Raw genomic sequence first — 21,720 nt, 5'->3', positions numbered from 1 at the left:
TGCCTCCAGAACTCAGGCGCAGATCACATTTGAAAAGCAAGTAGATATGGCTGGGCACAGTGGCTCAAGCCTGTAATCTCAGCACTTTGGGAGGCTAAGGCGGGAAGATCATGAGGTCAGGAGTTTGAGACCAGCCTGGCCAACATGGTGAAACCCCGTCTCTACTAAAGATACAAAAAATTAGCTGGACATGGTGTGCCCCTGTAATCCCAGCTACTCTGGAGGCTGGGGCAGGAGAATTGCTTGAACTCGGGAGGCATAGTTTGCAGTGAACCGAGGACAAAACTCCATTAAAAAAAAAGGCAGTAGTTACAATTCCTTAGTTGTTGCCTTCCATTGTTACAGATGGCTCCTCTGAGAGATGAATGTACTTGACCTTCCTATGTAGCATGATGCTTTCAACGCTTGCTGCTATTGAAGATGTAAATGTTTTCCATCTTTTCTCTCCCCTTTCATTGTCCTTCCTATTTCTTCCCCTTTGGTTTCTCTTTTTTCTCTCTAGTATAAACATGCTGGGAAGTGATACACTAAAATGTTAACAGTGGTTGTCTCTAGTGAGTGGGACTATAGATAGGTAATTTTCTTTACCTTCCCCACTTTCTACTTTCACCATTGCTAATGTTAAGTCAGTCAGCAAACTTAAAAAAAAATACATGTGGCCAGACGTGGTGGCTCACGCCTGTAATCCTAGCACTTTGGGAGTCTGAGGCAGGTGAAATCACTTGAGGTCAGGAGTTCAAGATGAGCCTGGCCAACATGGTGAAACCCTGTCTCTACTAAAGATACAAAAAAATTAGCTGGGCATGGTGGCAGGCTCCTGTAATCCCAGCTGCTTGGGAGGCTGAGGCAGGAGAAGCACTTGAACCTGGGAGGCAGAGGTTGCAGTGAGCCGAGATCATGCCATTGCACTCTAGCCTGGGTGACAAGAGTGAAATTCTGTTTCAAATAAATAAATGAATAAATAAAAGACATGTGAGGCCGGGCACGGTGTCTCATGCCTATAATCCCAGCACTTTTTGAGGCCAAGGAGGGTGGATCACCCGAGGTCAGGAGTTCAAGACCATCATGGTCAACATGGTGAAACCCCATCTCTACTAAAAATACAAAAATTAGCCAGCTGTGGTGGTGGGCGCCTGTAATCCCAGCTACTCAGGAGGCTGCAATGGGAGAATTGCTTGAACCCAGGAGGCAGAGGTTGCAGTGAGCTGAGATCCTGCCACTGTACTCCAGCTTGGGCAACAGGGTGAGACTCCATCTCAAAAACAGATACCAAAACCAAAACGAAAACCACATATGTATGAGAAGAGAGAGTCCTGTGGAAGGAATCACTGGCTACCTTAAAAAGAGGGAAAGTAGGGAGACTAATTATATATTTGTGTTTCTTTACTACTTACGTGTAGTTTTTAAAAATAGTAAGGATCTTGGTGGTATAATTTGAGTTCTTTTTTTATTTTATTTTATTTTTTTAAAGACGGGGTTTCACCATGTTGGTCAGGCTGGTCTTGAACTCCCTATCTCAGGTGATCTGCCCACCTTGACCTCCAAAGTGCTTGGATTACAGGCGTGAGTCACCACGCCCAGCCAATTTGAGTTCTTAAAGATAAAAAAAAAAGAAAAAGAAAAAAAGAAAATAGGAAAGATTAAAACTTTCTGTAGTTTTTTTTCCTTCTGCTCCATGTTCCTCCCTTTCTTGCTGATCCTATCTTCTCACCCTCCCCAACTGAGAATTCTTTATTAGCAAAGCAGCTGGCTGACACTTGCTGGAATGAAAGAGCCACTGTCCAGTCTTGCTATTTAAGTTTAAGCCACACTGCATTTATGTATAGCTTCTTTCTCCTGGAGGATTGAGATACCTCTTTATAATTCCACTGCTATTTTTAACATCCCCACAGGGCAAAGAGAAAGCTAGTCCCTTCATCTTTGAGCTGGTCACTTGTTTTCTGAATTTCCATTTTCCCAGGGCAGATAATACAAAGCAGGAGAGATCATCACAGTTAGAACGTAGTCTTGGATAATAACCTCTTTCCATATTACTAAAGAATCCAGACCTCTTAGTTATTAATAGGCCATAGGGAAATCAGGAAAACACATGTATAGTGTTTTAGATTTGGGGAAGGATCTTATAATCATTTAAAACCTCAGCAGCATCACACAGCTTTGTCCTGTAATCCTGAGTGAATAATGCCCCAGACAATGAATAGCTCAGTACATCCTGCAAAGGCAAAAGATATTCCAGCAGGCACTCCAGGCTCTCAGTCCCCCGGCTATATGGCCTTGATAACTTCCCCGATTACTCTGGAAACTTATTTTTTCAGTCTGTACTTGAAACAGAGCTATAATTGCCCAGTGAGTGCAAGGGAAGAAGGTAAGTCAGCCCTGGTAGAAGGCACCCTGACCACTGCCCTGTTTCCATGGCTCTGCCCAGGGCGCTGGGCTTGCAGGCAGAGAATTACACTCAATTCCAAGGCAAGCCTTGCCTATGCTCTCTCATGAAGAAGTAAGTGAGTTTTAACTCCAGACGCAGCACTCACTTTTAGCTATGGGGATTATTTTAGCTATCTCCAGTTCTCCAGTCTGGGTTTGTGTTCAAAGTGTGAAGACATCAACCATCCTTCCCACCCTCCCTCTTTTTTTTTTCTTTGAGACAGGGTCTTGCTCTGTCACCCAGGCTGGAGTGCAGTGGGGACAATCATGGTTCACTGCAGCCTGAACCTCCCAGGTTCAAGCTGTCCTCCCAGCTCAAACTCTTGAAGTAGAAGGGATCACAGGCATGTGCCACCACACCTGGCTGGATCTGTGTGTGTACCTTGCCTGGCTGTGTGTGTACCTTGCCTGGCTGTGTGTACTGTGTGTGTGTAAAAATGGGAATGTCACTATGTTGCCCAGGCTGGTCTGAAGCTCCTGGGCTCAAATGATCCTCCCCCTCAGCTTCCCAAGGTGTTGGGATTACAGGTGTGAGCCACTGTGCCCGGCTTAAATATTTTAAATAGTCCTAAAGGCAGAAGTCCCTTGACTCTTCGGAGAAATGGGAAAATAGTTTAAGGCATTCTTACCACCACAAGTGGCTGTGGCAGTATATTCACGTTTATAGTCATCAGGGCATTTATAATTGGTTAGGGGCTCATCCTTTATAAAGCTGTTTCAACAATCTCGCCCTCATCTTTCTTTGGATTTGGGGTTACTCTTTTACATTAGAGACAAAATGTAGGCTAATGGGTGAGACTTCAGGGAGAAATAGAAAATGGGAAATTTTAATCAGGGTTGTAAACTGAAAGGAGTATTTTAACTTGAATTGCCCAGTATAAATATACATAGATAGGCTGGGCATGGTAGCTCACGCCTGTAATCCCAGCACTTTGGGAGGTTGAGGTGGGTGGATCACAAGGTCAGGAGATTGAGACCATCCTGGCCAACATGGTGAAACCCTGTCTCTACTAAGAATACAAAAATTAGCTGGGCATGGTGGCATGTCCCTGTAATCCCAGCTACTAGGGAGGCTGAGGCAGGAGAATCGCTTGAACCATGGAGTCGGAGATTGCAGTAAGCCTAGATCATGCCACTGCACTCCAGCCTGGCAACAGAGCGAGACTCCATCTAAATAAATAAATAAATAAACAAACATAGATAAACCAAAAGCAAAAAGATTTGAAACCTCTCTATTTGTTACATTTATGGATAAGAAACATCTGATTCTCTAATCAACAGTAATCTATATGCTTTTTCCAACTGAAATAACTTAAACACTTCAGTGGGTGAGTTGTGATGAATGACTATTGAAGTCATTCAACCACATTAATTCACCTAATATGCCCCAAGGAGTAGCTGCAGCCTTAATGATCTAGAAACACAAAAGACGGGTCAGTCAGGTCCTTCAGCTTCTGGAAACAGGAAGCCACATGGGGTTCTAATGGGGCTACTAAATTAAGGAAAATAATGTGTAAGGAAGTTAGCTGGAAATGCCAATAATATTAATTTCCTTCTATGGAAGACCTAATGTGTACCAGGCACTAGACCAACAGCCTTAAGACGAGAATTTTGCTCCCATGGGTTAAATGAGAATCCAACAGGCCAAGTAACTTACTTGAGCCATAGAGTTAGTAAATGGCTAAGACCCATGCTTGGGGTCCTATGTCAGAGGAATGTGAACCAGATCAACTCCATCTTAAATAGGGGCTAGGTAAAATAAGACTGAATCCTACTGGGCTGCATTCCCAGACGGTTAAGCCATTCTAAGCCACAGGATGAGATATGGGATCAGTACAAGATGCAGGTTATAAAGACTTTGCTGATGAAACAGGTTGCACTAAAGAAGCTGGACAAAACTCATCAAAACCAAGATGGCGACAAGAGTGACCTCTGGTCATTCTCACTGCTATACTCCCACCATCACCATGACAGTTTACTAATGCCATGGCAACGTCAGGAAGTTACCCTATATTGTCTGAAAAGGGGAGGAACCCTCAGTTCTGGAAATTGCCCACCCCTTTCCTGGAAAACTGTTTAGCATATAATCAAGAAATAACCATAAAAATGGGCCAGTTGTGGTGGCTTATGCCTGTAATCCCAGCATGTTGGGAGGCTGAGGCAGACAGATCACCTTAGGTCAGGAGTTCAAGACCAGCCTAGCCAATGTGGTGAAATCCCCATCTCTACTAAAAATACAAAAATTAGCCAGTGCAGTGGTGCACACCTGTAATCCCAGCTACTAGGGAGGCTGAGGCAGGAGAATCGCTTGAACCCAGGAAGCAGAGGATGCAGTGAGCTGAAATTGCACCACTGCACTCCAGCCTAGGTGACAGAGAGAGATTCCATCTCAAAAAAAAAAAAAGAAGCATTGTTAAGATACTGTGCTATTTTGGCTGACGGGTTGGAGAAGGACGAGCCTAGCAATGGGACATTGGGTTGCTTAAGACTAGGAGACGGAGGTGGAAGGGACAGGGTCCACAGACATTTAAAGAATGTCTGCCATTTGAGTGTGCACAGGCAGCTACACATTCCTGCCCCAGGCCTCTGGGATTCCTGCAGATTTAGTGTAGAGAATAGGAAGCCATATGCAAGTTAACATACAAATCTGTATTTCTTATTATTAAAGTGTGTTTTGTCATGGCATTTTGAACCAACAGACCGATAATCAAAGGAGCCAATATTCAACTTCCCACCTCCCCAAAATTGGCCTGAAGGACTGTTTGGAGGGAAGTTTTAAGAGATAGTAGCTCAAATATTTTCCTAATGCAGTTTTGCAAATGCCAGAATAGATGTAAGATGATGTAGCCTGCATCTTCCATCAAAAGTGCCATTTGGTAGTTTTCTAATTTTGTTTCTTTTTCCTTTTTTTTTTTTTTTTTGAGACAGAGTCTCACTCTGTTGCCCAGGCTGGAGTGCAGTGCTGCAATCTCAGCTCACTGCAACCTCCACCTACTTGGCTCAAGTGATCCTCTCACCTCAACCTCTGAAGTAGCTGGGACCATAGGTGCATACCATCACGATGGGCTAATTTTTTTTTTTTTTTTTGAGACAGCGTCTCACTCTTTTAGACCAGGCTGGAGTGCAGTGGTGTGATCTAGGCTCACTGCAACCTCCACCTCCTGGATTCAAGCAATTTTCCTGCCTCATCCTCCTGAGAAGCTAGGATTACAAGAGTGTGCCATCACACTCAGCTAATTTTGCATTTTTAATAGTGATGTGGTTTCACCGTGTTGGCCAGTGTATGTGTTCTTTTTTTTGACACTGAGTTTCACTCTTGTTACACAGGCTGGAGTGCAATGGCATGATCTCCACTCACTGCAACCTCCACCTCCTGGGTTCAAGTGATTCTCCTGCCTCAGCCTCCCTAGTAGCTGGGATTACAGGCATGTGCCACCATACTTGGCTAATTTTGTATTTTTAGTAGAAACAGGGTTTCTCCATGTTGGTCAGGCTGGCCTCGAACTCTTGACCTCAAGCGATCCTCCTGCCTCAGCCTCCCAAAGCACTAAGATTACAGGTGTGAGCCACTATGCCTGGGCCCCGCCTGGTTAATTTTTTTTGTAGACATGGGGTTTCTCCATGTTGCCCAGGCTGGTCTTAAACTCCTGAGCGCAAGGGATCTGCCCACCTTGGCTTCCCAAAGTGCTGGGGTTACAGGTATGAACCACTGTGCCCAGCCTCTCATTTGCTTTTTAATCATTATGCAAATTCAAGTAAGAATTTTTTTTTTTTTGAGACGGAGTTTCGCTCTTGTTACCCAGGCTGGAGTGCAATGGCGCGATCTCGGCTCACCGCAACCTCCGCCTCCTGGGTTCAGGCAATTCTCCTGCCTCAGCCTCCTGAGTAGCTGGGATTACAGGCACGCGCCACCGCGCCCAGCTAATTTTTTGTATTTTTAGTAGAGACGGGGTTTCACCATGTTGACCAGGATGGTCTCGATCTCATGACTTTGTGATCCACCCGCCTCGGCCTCCCAAAGTGCTGGGATTACAGGTATGAGCCACTGCACCTGGCTCTCAAGGAAGAATTTACTGGCTCTCCAGTTTGAAACCACCCTGGAGTTTACATTTATAACCTCCTGTTATATGCCATTAAACATCACAATATTTCTATTTTCTGAGACTGTGGTTCCAGTTTACCAATAGAAAGTTAACAAACTATATATTTAAGGATAAATTTGCATTTGCTCAACTAATAGATAAATATGCTAGGCCCCAGGGATATACATATAAACAGGACAGAACAAAAAGTCCTGAATTCCAGAAAGTTGGCAGTCTAAAGAGAAGATAGGTATATAAGATAGTAAATAGCAAAACATTTTGGGCCAGCACAGAGAAATAAACAAGTGACTGACTAAAAATGCTGGTAAAGATATAGATGTACTATGTATTCAAATATTTTTTATTTGAAAATATTATACATATATATGTGTGTATAAATATATATATGTATATATTTTTAAGAGACAAGCTCTTGGCTGGGCGTGGTGGCTCACGCCTGTAATCTCAGCACTTTGGGAGGCTCCCAGAGTGTTGGGATTACAGGTGTGAGCCACTGTGCCTGGCTTTTTTTTTTTTTTTTTGAGATGAAGTCTCACTGTGTTGCCCAGGCTGGAGTGCAGTGGACTGCAACCTCCATCTCCCCCAGCTTCAAACGATTCTCCTGCCTCAGCCTCCTGAGTCACTGGAATTACAGGTGCCCACCACCATGCCTGGCTAATTTTTGAATTTTTAGTAGAGATGGGGTTTGGCCATGTTGGCCAGGCTGTTCTCAGACTCCTGACCTCAAATGATCAGGCCTCCCAAAGTGCTGGGATTACATGCATGAGTCATCATGCCCAGCAATAATTTGCATTTTAACAAGTTTGAAAGTAGTGCATATTCTTTGAAACTACTGGTCCTTATGGCACACTTTAAGAACCATTGCTTGAATATGATGACTGGTTTAGCAAACTCTCTGCCTCAGCCTCCCGAGAAGCTAGGATTACAGGAGTGCACCACCATGCCTGCTAATTTTGCACTTTTAATAGTGATATGGTTTCATCATGTTGGCCAGTGTATGTGTTCTTTTTTTCGACACTGAGTTTCACTCTTGTTGCACAGGCTGGAGTGCAATGGCACTCCACTCACTGCAAACTCCACCTCCTGGGTTCAAGTGATTCTTCTGCCTCAGCCTCCCTAGTAGCTGGGATTACAGGCATGTGCCACCACACCAAGGGTTTGCTGGGTAGTCAAGAAGCATGCCCCAGAGCCAGTTCTACACATTTCCAAGCCTCTTCCTTCCCCAAACCCTGCCAGCCTGCAAACATCGATTCAGAAATAGTTGTTTCCCAGTCATTTTGCCCTTGTTACCTATCTCCCAGTTGGTTTATGTGCATGTTGAGTATAACAGTTGAACAAGTATGTTTTTAAATATAATAATGTCTTTCTTTCTTTTTTTTTTTTTTGACATGGAGTCTTACTCTATTGCCCAGGCTCGAGTGCAGTGGCACAATCTTGACTCAATGCAACCTCAGCCTCCCAGGTTCAAGCGATTCTCCTGCCTCAGACTCCTGAGTATCTGGGATTTCAGGTGTATGCCACTATGCCTGGCTAATTTTTGTGTTTTTAGTAGAGATAGGATTTCACCATGTTGGCCAGGCTGGTCTCGAACTCATGACCTCAACTGATTCACCCACCTCAGCCTCTCAAAGTGCTGGGATTACAGGTGTGAGCCATTGTGCTGGGCCGATATGTCTGTATAAATCAAGAATACCACTAGATAGGCTGTAGGATAATTTCAAAGAATTTATACTTATACAATGGAATAGTAGTCCACTCTCTTAGTAGGACTGCCCTTGGAAAGCATGTGGTCAAATCCTGTGGGTTCCAGCAGAGTACCAAGTGCAACCAGTCTTGCTGGTGTGTCCTTATTATATTACCTGCCCTTTATTCTGGCTCCCCAGCTGTTGCTGTTTTCCTCTCAGCTCACCTCAATATGTGTATTGGCCTACAGTGTTCTCTGGAAAAACTTGTTGGAACAGAGCAGTTTGGGAACTGAGTAGCAGGATTTGGGCAAGGCATGATGAGGAAGCAGGCTTTCAACTGAGATAGTTGTTCATCATTGTAAAAATTACTGCTGCTGCACTGAGTTTGCTCCAAAATCCAGAGGCACATAGCTCCAGGGACTCAGAAGGGCCAAGAACCCTTGGCCCTTCTGAGTGGAAGCCCAGCTGTGTTTGGTACACACAGTCAGCATCTCCCTGTTTAACTTAAATGGATACTTGGTTAAGTGCTTCCAACTTGCCTGTTGCCCAGGCTGGAGTGCAGTGGTATGATCTCGGCTCATTATAACCTTTGTCTCCCAGGTTCAAAGCGATTCTCATGCCTCAGCCTCCGAACTAGCTGGGGTTATATGCGTTCACCACCATGCCTGGCTAATTTTTGTATTTTTTAGTAGAGATGGGGTTTCATCATGTTAGCCAGGCTGGTCTAGAACTCCTGACCTCAAGTGATCCACCCGCTTCAGCCTCCCCAAATTCTGGGATTACAGGCATGAGCTACTGCACCCATATTTGCTTGTGTATGTGTGCACCTGCATGCATGTGTGTGTGTATGTGTGTGTGTGTTCTAGTTTAGTGTCCAGGGCCAACTATCCTGGGAGCCAGTTTGATGTAGCATGTTCTCCTTCATCTTTAGACATAGGGGACCAAGAACCTTAGTTCCATGTGGTATGTGTTTCCTTGGCTGGGACAGGTGTCAGTGAGCCACGGGTATTATGGTCAGAAGGAAACAAGACGTGGTATTACCCTTCAGAGGACCTAGGGAGCTGGATCCTACACCTTGGCAAGCTGTTTTGCAATTAGATGCTATAAATGTTTTGGAGTGTCACCCTTGATGTATAAACCTTATTTTTTAAATTCTTTTTCTCTTTTCCTCTTTCCTTCCTTCCTTCTTTCCTTCCTTCCTTCCTTCCTTCCTTATCTCTTTCTCTCTTTCTTTTTTGAAATGAACAGGAAGAAGACATCTAAGCCTTAAAACTCAGTAAACCTTTTGGTTCTGTACCTACATTTGGCCATCATTTGAGTTTTCAGCATTGTGCAGGACGAGTACTTGAGGTCTGTTTTTGTAAACCAGGAACCTGAGGCACAGAACAAGTAAGTGGATAGAAATAAACGCTGTAAGAACAAATAATTTTATTTAAAAATTTATGTTTTTCATTTATTTTTCAGAAGAAGCATTAATAAGTAGGCAGTAGTTTCTGGGTATTAAAAAATCATCAGAGACATTTCTTTTTCCTTATAAAAGAAGTCATAACAGTGAACATATATAGCACTTAGGTTATAAAGGGTTTCACATCTTATAATCCCAGTATTTTGACAGGCTGAGAAGGGAGGACCTCTTAAGGCCAGGAGTTCAAGACCAGCCTGAGTAACATAGCAAGACCCTGTCTCTATTAAAAAATAATAAAATAAAGAGTTTCACATGCATTTTAGAAATTAGACCTCCAAAAGTTGTGAGATTTGTAATAATGCTCATTTTAGAGACTAGAAAAGTAAGCCTCACTAAGGCCATGTGACTTGTCCACCATGGCACCAGTGCTGAGTGGCAGATCCCTGGCCTGGAAGCCACATTCTTCTCACTATACCACGTTGCCATTTTCCACCAACTGGTGCACAGTGCCTATTCTCCAAGACAGAAGGGAAGGAGGCTTGATTAATCATGGCTCAGCCTTTCCTCCTAGTTTTGGGGCTGCGAGACCTGTGCGTTGTAAGTGGACCATGAAGTCTGTTTGCCTCAGAGCAGGTGACTTCACACCCTGCTGCTGCTGCTAAGCAACCCACGATGAACTAAGTTTGGGAGCAATTTTCTCTCGCTCTGGTGGTGGCATCCCTTCAGCTCACTTTCTCTTTTTTCTTTTTTTTTCACTACTCTGCACTTATTGGTAAGATATTTTTCATCTCACTTTCTTTGTGCTGCTCCTCTTCAGTTTATGGCCGTGCAGTTGTCAGTGCTCGTTGTCAGTCTTTCCAATCTTCCCTCTAAATTTCCTGGTAGCAGCGGTGGCCTAGAACACACTGATCTTCAGCACCCTGACAGAAACGGCTGCTGTCACAGTGGGAAGTGTGGCTTCCTGGGCTGCCTCCTGGCAAAGGACTCTAGCTTGTCCAGATATGGATCTGCCCCAGGATCTATCGGCTCCAGGAGAGGTGTTGAAGGGCTGTGACAAATGCCTGCCCTGGCAGATGGAGGAAGCTTTGGCTAACTTGAGAGTGCAGTGTAATAACAGCTGCCCTGAGAAGAGATTTCCAGCCATTCTTGTGCTCTGAGATGGTATCTGCAGCTATGCTGACCCACCTCTTAGGTGAGGCCTTCACAAGTACCAGCATCTTCACAGATCTTTACTTCCAGTTCATTGGCGGTTACCACTACTGTGCCACAGAAAGAATCAAAGAGGGATCCAAAAGAATTAGCCAAAATTCTGCTGGCCATGGTGGCTTATGCCTATAATCCCAGCACTTCTTTGGGAAGCTGAGGCTGGTGGATCCCCTGAAATCAATAGTTTGATATCCGCCTGGACAACATGGTGAAACCCCATATCTACTAAAGATACAAAAATTAGCTGTGTATTGGTGTGCATCTGTAATCCCAGCTACTCGGGAGGCTGAGGCAGGAGAATCACTTGAACCCAGGAGGCGGAGGTTGCAGTGAACCGAGATTGTGACACTGCTCTCCAGCCTGGGTGACAGGGCGAGACTCCATCTCCAAAAAAAAAAGAAGAAGAATTAGCCCAAAACCCAAAATTCTTTCTTGAAAGGCATCCTTATCAAGAAACCTGGGTGTAGGAGGCTGTAGACTTAGATTCCAGGGTTAGCTCTGATGTTGGGATATCGTTGGATGCTACAGAAAACTGATTCAGTCTGGCTTAAACAAAAGGGAAATTTATTATTTTTCATAACTAGAAGTAGGGTGAGCTTTAGGCAGGGTCTGATCAGTGGGTCAGCGATGTCATTAAGGACCCAGGGCACTTTCTGTCTTCCTACTCCTACTCCTCAATGTTGGTGCCATGCTAACACCAGTGCTGCTGATTTTTCCTTACGGTCCTGAGATGATTCCTACTAAGGCTGCCAGTGGCAATCAGAGCTATAGACTTCACTCATGACTACAGCAGGCAGAAATGTCTCCCATTATGGACCATAAATCCTTCGTTTCAGTCTGGTCAGCCTAATTTAGGCCTCCAGCCTTCACTCCTGGATCAATAACTGTCACCATGGGAATGCTGTGCTAATGGGCTCAGAATTGCCCTGTCCAATATGGAAGCTACTAGCCATATGTGGCTACCGAGCATTTGAAATGTAGTGTGAATTAAGATATGTTGTACATGTAAAATACTCATCAGATTCCAAAAACTTCAGCTGGGTACAGTGGCTCATGCCTGTAATCCCAGCACTTTGGGAGGCTGAGGGGGGCTTGAGCCCAGGAGTTTTAGGCCAGCCTGGCCAACATGGTAAAATCTTGTCTCTACTAACAATATAAAAATTAGTTGGGTGTGGTAGTGCGTGTCTGTAGTCACAGCTACTTGGAGGCTGAGGCAGGAGAATCACTTGAACCCGGGAGGCGGAGATTGCAGTGAGCCAGTGGAGATCATGCCACTGCACTCCAGTCTGGGTGACAGAGAAAGACTTGGACTCAAATTAAAAAAAAATTCCAAAAATTTCATAATATACACACACGTAAAACATATATTTCATTTTTTTCCTTTTAAAAATTAGTTGTTTTTTTTTTTTTTGACTTAGAAACAAAGTCTTGCTACATTGGTCAGACTGGTCTCCAACTACTGAATTTCAAATGATCCTCCTGCCTCAGCCTCAAAAGTGCTGGGATTATAGAAATGAATCACTGTACCCAGCTTATTTATTGTTTTTTATATTGATTACATGTTGAAGGCTGGGTATGCTGGCTCATGCCTTAATCACAGCACTATGGGAGGCTGAGATGGGTAGATCGCTTGAGGACAGGAATTCGAGACCAGCCTGGCCAACATGGTGAAACCCTGTCTCTACTAAAAATACAAAAATTACCTGGGCGTGGTGATTCATGTCTGTAATCACAGCTATTCAGGAGGCAGGAGAATTGCTTGAACCCAGAGGTGGAGGTTGCAGTGAGCTGAGATCCTGCCACTGCACTCCAGCCTGGGCAAGAGAAAAAGACCATCTCAAACGAAAAAACAAACCACCCTAGAAACCTTAGTTGAAGTAATATTTTTGATATATTGGATTAAGTAAAATTTATGAATTTCACCTGATTATTTGTAATTTTTTTTGGGTCTCTTTTTTTTCCTTTTTTGGAAAACGGGGTCTTGCTATATTCCCCAGGCAGGTCTCAGATCCTTGACCTCAAGCTATCCTCCCACCTCTGCCTCCTTAAGTGTTGGAATTACAGGTGTGAGCCATTGTGCTTGGCTATTTTAAATTTTTTATTTTATTTCTTTTTTTTTTTTTTTTTTTTTTTTTTTTTGAGACGGAGTTTCGCTCGTTACCCAGGCTGGAGTGCAATGGCGTGATCTCGGCTCACCGCAACCTCCGCCTCCTGGGTTCAGGCAATTCTCCTGCCTCAGCCTCCTGAGTAGCTGGGATTACAGGCACGGGCCACCATGCCCAGCTAATTTTTTGTATTTTTAGTAGAGACGGGGTTTCACCATGTTGACTAGGATGGTCTTGATCTCTTGACCGCGTGATCCACCCGCCTCGGCCTCCCAAAGTGCTGGGATTACAGGCGTGAGCCACCGCGCCCGGCCGTATTTCATTTTTTTTGAGATGGAGTCTCATTCTGTTGCCTAGGCTGGAGTGCAGTGGCATGATCTTGGCTCACTGCAACCTCAGCCTCCCGGGTTCAAGTGGTTCTCCTGCCTCAGCCTCCCCAGTAGCTAGGATTACAGGTGTGCATCACCATGCCTGGCTAGATTTTATGTTTTTAGTAGAGATGGAGTTTCACCATGTTGGTCAGGCTGGTCTTGAACTTCTGACCTCAGGTAATTTGTCCACCTCACCTTCCCAAAGTGCTGGGATTATAGGCATGAGCCATCTTGCCTGGCCTATTTTTTATTTTTTTGACAGTCTTGCTGTCGCTCAGGCTGGAGTGCAGTGGTGTGATCTTGGCTCACTGCAGCCTCCACCTCCCAGGTTCAAGCAATTCTCCTCCCTCAGCCTCCTGAGTATCTGGGATTACAGGTGTGAGCCACTGTGTCCCGCCTATTTTTAATTTTTAATGTGGCTACTAGAAAATTTAAAATTAAAGGCTGGGCATGGTGGCTCGTGCCTGTAATCCCAGCACTTTGGGAGGCCGAGGTAGGCAGATCAGGAGTTTGAGACCAATCTGGCTAACATGGTGAAGCCCCATCTCTACAAAAAATACAAAAATTAACCGGGCTTGGTGGCATATGCCTGTAGTCCCAGCTATTTGGGAAGCTGAGGCAGGAGAATTGCTTGAACCTGGGAGGTGGAGGTTGCAGTGAGCCGAGACTGCACCACTGCACTCCAGCCTGGGTGACAGAGCAAGACTGTCTCAAAAAATAATAAAATAAAATAAAATAAAATAACATATGTAAGTTGATTGCTGTTTCTGTTTGATAGCACTGGCTCAGACAAATCATGATCTATTTCCAGAAATTGAGAGGGACAGATTCCTGACCAAAATGATGTTTTTTTTTTTTTTTTTTTTAAGGAGGAGGAAGTATTTTCTTTTTGAAATAATCCATGCATTATATTTCTTTACAGATATTTAACAGAGAGGATGGATGAAGGGCAAACAATGAGAGGCTATACATTCACTGAGAACTATTTATGTGCAAAAGTGCTGTGCTCAGTGTTGTGGGGAAAAGAAATTGCTGACCATGTAGGGGAGATAAGATATGCAGGCTTGTGAGTGGTGAAGATAAAGGCTGTAGAATTTCAGACTTCAGAGATATTCTGTCTTGTGTGACAATGGAATGCTAGCTTGATCTGGGCCTTGAAGGTAGGTGGGGTTTAAATAAAAGAAGTCAGGTGGAGAGAGATGGCTTGGGAGGCATTCTAGGTGGAGAGAAAAGCACAGAGAAAATGCTGAGGCAGCTGAGTACTAAAGAGAGAGAAGACTGGGTCACATTGCTAAAGGCCTTAACAGAACCAAGGTGAATCTTAGTAGCAGCTTTATTATGGGATGCCTGAAGGGAACATTTATTAGAGGCATAGGCAGCAGTAAAACACATCTTTAGGTACTTTAGCAAAGGAGCTTAATTAAGCCAGGTTGCACCTCTCCTATTGCTCTTAGGAAACATCTACAGGTCACATCAGCATACGTTAATGCTTGGGAGCATGGTTCTAATCCCACCTGTGCAATTTTATTAGTTTTGAGATTTTGGGTGATTAACTGCTCTTTGCCTCAGTTTCCCTATCTGTAAAAATGGGAATGATGGCTGGGCAAGGTGCTTACACCTGTAATCCCAGCACTTTGGGAGGCTGGGGTGGGTGAATCACTTGAGGTCAGGAGTTCAAGACCAGCCTGGCCAACAGAGTGAAACCCTGTCTCTACTAAAAATACAAAAATTAGTCAAGCGTGCTGGTGAGTGCCTGCAATCCCAGCTACTCAGGAGGCTGAGGCAAGTGATTGCTTGAACCTGGGAGGCGGAGTTTGCAGTAGGCCAAGATTGTGCCACTGCACTCCAGTCTAGGTGACAGAGCGAGACTCCATCTCAAAAAAAAAAAAACAAACAAACCAAAAAAGGGAATAATAATAGTAGTACTTACTTCATAGAATTGAGAATTAACTGAGTTAATATATGTAAGGCTAAGAATACACAATGTCTGCACATATAGTACGTACTATATAAGGGTTTGTTTAAAAAAATTTGGTTTGCTTTTGCTAACTACACATAAGCAACTAGGAAGCCACAGTCAGGAAAAAAATATATTTTTTTCCCCAAATCTGTATCTATGTAAGTAATAACTCTATGTGTATAAAGATAACGCACAGAGAGAATCCTGTGGGAAGAAATGCCACTGATAGGTCAGTCTGGCTAGTTCTACATCCGCTGCAGCACTTGCTAACCCTGCTTTGCTGATCTCAACTGAAATTGTTGCATGCGTTTACAAATAAATCTCCAAGTATTTAACAAAAGCGGAGGAGCAAAATGCACTAATTAGGTCTAAACATTTTTAGCAAAACAGGATATTTTTCAAAATTCAGTGCTGAATTGGGCTTTTTTTTTTTTTTTCTGAGACCGAGTCTTGCTCTGTCACCCAGGCTGGAATGGTGTGCAATCTTGGCTCACTGAAATCTCCGCCTCCCGGGTTCAAGCAATTTTCCTGCCTCAGGCTCCTAACTAGCTGGGATTACAGGTGCTGCCACCATACTCAGCTAATTTTTGTATTTTTGGTAGACATGGGGTTTTGCCATGTTGGCCAGGCTGGTCTCAAACTCCTAACCTTGCGATCCGCCTGCCTTCGACTCCCAAAGTGCTGGGATTACAGGCATGAGCCATCGCGCCGGCTTTTTTTTTTTTCCTTTTTAAATTGCCCCTCTGCCTGTCTTCGTCTCTCCTTTCCTTTCACTAGGAGATTGTGAGAAGTAAATAATGTTTTCTGGCTGGGTGTGGTGGCTCATGCCTGTAATCCCAGCACTTTGGGAGGCCAAGAGGAGCAGATCACCTGAGGTCAGGAGTTCAAGACCAGCCTGACCAACATGGAGAAACCCCGTTTCTACTAAAAATACAAAAAATTAGCTGGGCTTGGTGGTGCATGCCTGTAATCCCAGCTACTTGGGAGGCTAGGGCAGGAGAATTGCTTGAACCTAGGAGGCGGAGGTTGCAGTGAGCCGAGGCTCCGCTGTTGCACTCCAGCCTGGGCAACAAGAGTAAAACTCTGTCTCAAAAAAAAAAAAAAAAAAAAGAATGTTTTCTGAATGTAGATAAATTGCTTAAGTCTCTTAAGGTGACTGTATATACTAATATCCTATAGGGACAGGTTTTCCGTTGTCGCCTGGGTGTAATTATTAGCATGGTCACATCATCTACGGGAAAAGGAGGGGGCAAAAATGCACTTGTGTGTATTCATGAATCGGGGGTGTGTATTAGCGTATTTGTGTATCCCCAGGGAATAGAAGGAAGATTTAGAGGGCAACTTGTAAATCTGGATGACATCCTGGGCTGTGGGGCTGGCAGGAAGCTGTCCTGGACAGGGCACAATGTGGCCAGGACAACAGGGAGGAGAGGCACTGGCCAGAGGGGATTTGTCAGAAGTGATGCCTTCCTTCCCTAGCAGGGCATGTGCTCCAGATCTCGTGCCACTTGGCATGCAGAGCCTGGGTGCAACCTGCAGAAACTTGGTGGGCTGTGCCCCAACCTGGGGGTGGGTGTGGACCTGGTCTCCCTGGGGACACTGGTGGGGCCTCTGGGAGATATTTAGGGCTGCACCCTGGACCTCTTCTATTCAATGCGCTGGCAAACACACAAACAACAAAAAACCAGGGTAGTCAATATGTTCTATTGATTTTTAAATGTTGGCTGCAGCTGCTACATTCCTCGAGAGTAACTGAGTCCCACACAAAAAACCTTAGGCTCAACAGATTCTGTATTGGATGATTGCATTTTTTCTGAAATACTCTCCTAACCACCAGGCCTCTGGCCAATTTCTTTTCCGAGTTCCTGTTCCTGCCAGAAAGGGCAAATTCATATCCCGTGAGGTCCAAACTTGCCTCTCGCAAGTACAGCAAAGCCTTTCACCCTTGACCTGGAAGTGGAGGCTTGAGATGTGGGGCCCTTGAGCTATTTTTTCCCCCCCATAGTTTTCTGGTGAGTTAAAAAAAATGTGTGCAGGGTCCTATCCAACCCCACCCCCATCTCCACCCCAGGCGTGGTGATCTGTGGTCTCCTGGCATTTGTTATTTGCTGCCCAAGTGACCCTGGCCTCTGGGAATGAGGCCCTGGACCTTTGCTTTTAGGTCCCAGAGCTCCTGTGGGGTTTACAAAATTATCATGATTATATTTCAATCTTAAGAGCTAGTTCTGCATTTTAGGCTAGAAAGCAAGAAATGAGGGACAGGAGAGTCACTTTTTGCCTAGTGTCCCTGCTGCCCCCAGCAACCAGCAGCCTCTGGTGCTGTGGGTGTAGACTCGGGTTCTGAGGCCCCACTGTGACTTTCCATTGTTCGCGAGGCCCTCACCCGCTGCGCCGCCTGGGCTGAGTCATTCTAAATTCCTTTCTTTGTGTTTTCTCTCTGCGAATCTCGCAGAAATGGTTGCTCTACTAGTCATCTTTCGTTAAACCAAAAAGGAAAAAAAATCTGGCCTTTGATAGTTCTTATTCACGAATCAGCTAAAATATGAGTCAAACTCAGTTTCCTGAGAGCTATAAATATTTACTGTACCCCACCCTACTGGGAAATACCCACAGTCCATGTTTCGCCACTGAGTGGCTCAAATCTGGAGGATTTCTTTAGTGTCCGGGGTAAAACAATCCCTGCTGTGAATGGTTTTTAGGACAGTGAAACTGTAATATATTCCAAGCTTCTGAAGACAGAGGGTGTGTGTGTGTGTGTGTGTGTGTGTGTGTGTGCGCGCGCACACACACTTTAACAAACGGTTCTTTAAAACATATTTTTTAAAATACAAGTCCTAATAGTGAAAGCTGTGGACGTTGACACTGGGATAAGAGAGTGGAGAAAGTAGTGAACTGAATAGCATCCTCCAGGAGTGTCAGTGTTTTGTTTTCTGGTGTTTTTTTGGCAAGAAAATATGGGTCATTTGGCATGGCCAGTAGGCTGACATGAATATCAACAAGGGCCACTTTGTAGGCTGCAGAAGCCACCTTACTATCCAGTCTGAGGAGTAAAGTTTGAGGGTGTTGTGGGGAGGAGCACTCCAGCCTGAAGCCCAAGGGCCAGAGACCCTGCATTTGGGGTTCCAAAGTCGGGGGAATGCTTCTGGGGCTGACCTTGAGTTTTTGTATTTGTTTTTTACAATGTGTTCTTTTTCTGATTGTTACTATTATTTTTAACTACCCAAAGCAATCTACAGAGTCAATGCAATTGCTATCAAAATACCAATGACAGTCTTCACAGAAATAGAAAAAAAAAAAATCCTAAAATTAATGTGGAACCATAAAGACCCTAACTAGCCAAAGCTATCCTAAGAAAAATGAACAAAGCTGGAGGTATTACACTAACTGACTCAAAATATACTACAAAATGATAGTAACTGAAACAGCATGGTATTGGTATTAAAAACAGACACAGACCAGTGGAACAGAATAGAGAACCCAGAAATAAATCCATGTATTTACAGCCAACATTTTTTTTTATAAAGGCACCAAGGACATACACCGGGGAAAGGACACCTCCTTCAATAGATGATGCTGGGAAAACTGGATACTCATATGCAGAAGAATGAAACCGGCCCCCTCACTGACTCTGGACACATTGCCTATGAGTTAGCCCTGCTCCTCATGGAGCAGAGAGAAAGAGAAAAATAAAGAAAAGCAACTAGACCTCTATTTCTTACCATATACTAAAATCAACTAGTCTGGGTGTGGTGGTTTATGCCTGTAATCTCAGCACTTTGAGAGGCTGAGGCGGATGGATCACTTGAGCCCAGGAGTTTGAGACTAGCCTGGCTAACATGGCAAAACCCCATCTCTACTAAAAATACAAATATTAACCAGGCGTGGTAGCACATGTTTGCAGTCCCAGCTACTCGGGAGGCTGAGGCATGAGAATTGCTTGAACCCAGGAGGTGGATGTTGCAATGAGCCAAGACCACACCACTGTACTCCAGCCTGGGCAATAGAGTGAGACCCTGTCTCAAAAAAAACAAAAAAACACAAAACACTGTATGTGAATGTTCTAGCAGCATTATTCACAACTGCCAAAAATAGAAACATCAACTAATGAACAAATTTTTAAAAAAATCCATTCACTGAAATATTATTTGGTAATAAAACAGGAATGAAGTACAGATATATGCTACAAGAGGATGAACCTAGAAAACATGCTAAGAGAAATAAACCACTCACAACAGATCACATATTTTATAAGAAATGTCCAGAATAGTCATATCTTTTTTTTTTTTTTTGAGACAGAGACTTGCTTTGTTGCCCAGGCTGGAGTGCAATGGTGAGATCTCAGCTCACCATAACCTCTAAATCTCCCAGGTTGAAGAGATTCTCCTGCCTCAGCCTCCCAAGTAGCTGGGATTACAGGCACATCCCAGCTCATTTTTGTATTTTCAGTAGAGATGGGGTTTCACCGTGTTGGTGAGGCTGGTCTCAAACTGTTGACCTCGTGATCCATTTGCCTCGGCCTCCCAAAATGCTGGGATTACAGGTGTGAGCCACTGCGCACAGCCGAGAATAGTCATATCTACAGAGACAGAAATTAGGTTAGTGGTTGACTGGGGTTGGGGTAAAGAGAGGGAATGAAGAGTGACTGTGAATGGATATGTGATTTCAGGGTGATGAAATGTTCTGGAATTAGACATTTAATAGTTGCACAACCCCGAATACACTAAAAAAAATCTCTAAATTGTACACTTTTTTAAAAAAGAGATGGGGTTTTGCTATGTTGTCTAGGCTCAGGTGATCCTCCCTCCTCAGCCTCCTGAGTAGCTGGGACCTACAGGTGCACGCCATCATGCCCAGTTGAATTGTACACTTTCATTTTATTTTGCTTTGGTTTTTTTTGAGACAGAGTCTCAATCTGTCACCCAGGCTGGAGTGCTGTGGTGCGATCTCAGCTCACTGCAACCTCTGTTCTTGGGTTCAAGCGATTCTTTTGCCTTAGCCTCCCAAGTGGCTGGAACTACAGGTGTGCACCACCATGCCCGGCTAATTTTTGTATTTTTAGTAAAGATGGGGTTTCACCATATTGGCCAGACTGGTCTCGAACTCCTGACCTTGTTGTCTGCCTGCCTCAGCCTCCCAAAGTACTGGGATTACAGGTGTGAGCCACTGCACTTGGCAATTTATTTAATTAAAAAAAAAATTTTTTTTTTAGACATAATTTCACTTTTGTTGCCCAGGCTGGAGTGCAATGGTGTGATCTTGGCTCACTGCAACCTCTGCCTCCTGGTTTCAGGCCTTTCTGCTTCAGCCCCGGAGTAGCTGGGATTACAGGCATGTGCCACCATGCCCAGCTAAATTTGTATTTTTAGTAGAGACGGGGTTTCTACATGTTGGTCAGGCTGGTCTCAAACTCCAGACCTCAGGTAATCCGCCTGTCTCGGCCTCCCAAAGTGCTGGGATTACATGCATGAGCCACTGTGCCCAGCCTATTTTATTTTAATTTTTAGAGACAGGCTCTTGCTATATTGTCCAGGCTGGTCTTGAATTTCTGGCCTGAAGTGATCCTCCTGCCTCAGTCTCCCAAAGTGCTGGAATTATAGGTGTGAACCACCATACTCAGCCTGTACAATTTTTTTGTCTTTTTTTGAGATGGAGTTTCACTCTTGTTGCCCAGGCTGAAGTGCAATTGTGTGATCTCAACTCACTGCAACCTCTGCCTCCAGGGTTCAAGTGATTCTACTGATACAGCCTCCCGAGTAGCTGGGACTACAGGCGCCCGCCACCACACCTGGCTAATTTTTGTATTTTTAGTAGAGATGGGTTTTCCCCATATTGGTAAGTCTGGTCTCAAACTCCTGAGCTCAATTGATCTGCCTGCCTCAACCTCCCAAAATGCTGGGATTACAGGCATGAGCCATCGCGCCCCGCCTGATTTTTTTTTTTTTTTTTTTAGATTTTTTTAGATGGAATCTGATTCTGTCACCCATGCTGGAGTGTAATGGTGTGATCTTGGCTCACTACAACCTCCGCCTCCCGGGTTCAAGCAATTATCCTGCCTCAGCCTCCCGAGTAGCTAGGATTGTTTTTTAGCCACCACACCTGGCTAACTTTTTGTATTTTAGCAGAGACGGGTTTCTCCATGTTGGTCAGGCTGGTGTCGAACTCCCAACCTCAGATGATTTGCCCACCGCAGCCTCCCAGAGTGCTGAGATTAAAGGTGTGAACCACTGCACCTGGCCTCCAAACATGATTTTTAATGCAGATGGTGTAGAATAGGAGTAAAGAGATTTTTGCTCTAACATCAGAGAAACTTGGTTTGAAACTTGTCTTTGCTATTAGCTGTGTGACTGTTTTAGTTTACTCCTTTATAAAATGGTGGTGCTGGTATCCATATGGTAGGACTGTTATGAGAATTAAATGTTTCATGTAGACTCTCCTACAGTTCCCAGCACTAGTTCTCTACT

At 44.3% G+C, this 21,720-nt stretch overlaps 1 long non-coding RNA gene across 2 annotated transcripts in view; it reads left to right on the top strand.

Annotated features, from left to right (window-relative positions):
- Positions 1-18,964, top strand: part of LOC110568137 (uncharacterized) — a 58,581-nt gene extending 39,617 nt beyond the window's left edge. For both annotated transcript variants that reach the window (XR_010336703.1, XR_010336702.1), the window contains exons 3-4: positions 9,461-9,601; positions 18,784-18,964. This is a non-coding gene — a long non-coding RNA (uncharacterized LOC110568137). The remainder of the gene's footprint in view (positions 1-9,460; positions 9,602-18,783) is intronic.
- The last annotated feature ends 2,756 nt before the right edge of the window (positions 18,965-21,720 follow it).

The sequence above is a fragment of the Aotus nancymaae genome, unplaced genomic scaffold (assembly GCF_030222135.1).
Source record: "Aotus nancymaae isolate 86718 unplaced genomic scaffold, 86718_ANA_hifiasm-v0.15.2.pri h1tg000040l, whole genome shotgun sequence".
In the NCBI taxonomy this organism is placed as follows: Eukaryota; Metazoa; Chordata; class Mammalia; order Primates; family Aotidae; genus Aotus; species Aotus nancymaae.
This window is presented reverse-complemented; position numbering and strand designations above follow the sequence as displayed.